Source organism: Octodon degus, unplaced genomic scaffold, assembly GCF_000260255.1.
Source record: "Octodon degus isolate 3935 unplaced genomic scaffold, OctDeg1.0 scaffold00027, whole genome shotgun sequence".
NCBI classification, from domain to species: domain Eukaryota; kingdom Metazoa; phylum Chordata; class Mammalia; order Rodentia; family Octodontidae; genus Octodon; species Octodon degus.
In genome coordinates, this window is record NW_004524603.1 from 14,375,962 (window position 1) to 14,377,504 (window position 1,543).

The window sequence follows — 1,543 nt, forward strand, 5'->3', positions numbered from 1 at the left end:
TTGGGGGCTTTTGTTTGTTTTCGTTTCTTTAGCTAAAATTCCTTTCATGCTCCACCTTTGTAAGTGGGCGCACTTGTGCACCCTCCTTCCCCTTCCTGCCCCCACAAACTGTCCCAGATAATGCTTTTAATAGTACATGTTGCAGTGTATGCAGTTTTCTGTCACCTTGGCGAGAGGGTACGTGTACCTAACAAAGTTTGATCCTCTTTTGAATCTCTTTCTCTTCCATCTCCCCACCTCTCCTTCTAAATCCTCTTTCCCCATTTTCATTCCTGTTAATATGATTAATTGTAGCTCACATTTATGACATAAACTGCTTACATTCATTGAAGTTATTGGTACTGTACGTGGAACATCTCTATTCTACTTAGTCACCCTTCCCCTCTCTCCTCTCGCCATCGGTCAGGGGCCAATAAAGGGAACCATAGAACAAAAAGTTATATTTGTAGGTTACAAATAAAACACTTATCAAGTGAATTTTTTGCCTGGAAGTGAGACAGATTTGTTTGTTTGTTTGTTCATTAGTTCCTTTCACAGGTCAGGACCTGATAACAGGATTCCTTTCCTCCAGCCTTGGTGTCGATCATCTTCCCACTCATATTTCATAGCTCCTCATTCCTGCCTCTCCAATTCAGTGAGGGCGTGGCTCTGCACTCAACAGAGTAGGACCGATCTGAAATACTGACTGTCTCATGGCCCTGGAAGCAGGGTGCAGCTGGTTGATTACCAGCCAGGGGGACTGGTTGCTTTTCCAGCCATGCTCCGGGACTTTCCTCCCTGGCTTGCTGTGTTGTCAGCTAGCCATGTTGGTGGCTACCTTGTTTGCCTAGGGAGGCACTATGTCATTGCTAGGGGTTAGATCAGGCGTTATCAGCAGCAATTCTATTGGAAATACACACCATCGCTTTTCTGTGTGTTGTCACTCAGGATAATGAGATAATGGCTGTGGCCATGGCTTTAGGATAAGAAAGGTAAATGACAAATAGGGAACAGATAGTGTGGGTGTGGAAAATACCTGGAGGATCAGGCAGTCGCTGATCCTGATGACTGTAGAAACTCCCTGAAGTCGCCTATCTTGTTTCTCGCCCAGGGCTTCACCATTCTTGTCATACTTTACTCTTGTCTATGTTCTTAGCCTGTTCACGTTATAGAAAATTCCCTCTCTGCTTCAATGTGTGTTAAAACCTCAGACACACAGCCTAGGAGCAGGGTTCCTGGCACAGTTACCTGGGAGCCCAGACACGTGTGGGAATTGGGGCAAAAGGGGAAGTTCCGCCCATTAATGCTTCATGCATAGTGGATTTCAAACGAACCATTTTGGGATGAATTTGGAAAAATAAATATATCTCAGTTTTGCCCAAAATATTTAGAATATGACTTTTCCTAGAACTCTGAATGCTTTGCTTACTGTAAAGGAGTTGCTACACGAGAAAGCAGTGATCTCCAGGGTGAGACGGGTAAGAAAAGAGCCAACCTCCTCCCACCTCAGGGTGCATCTGAGTCCCTAAATCACACGCTTGGGAGGAGTGTACCTCTTGCAGAC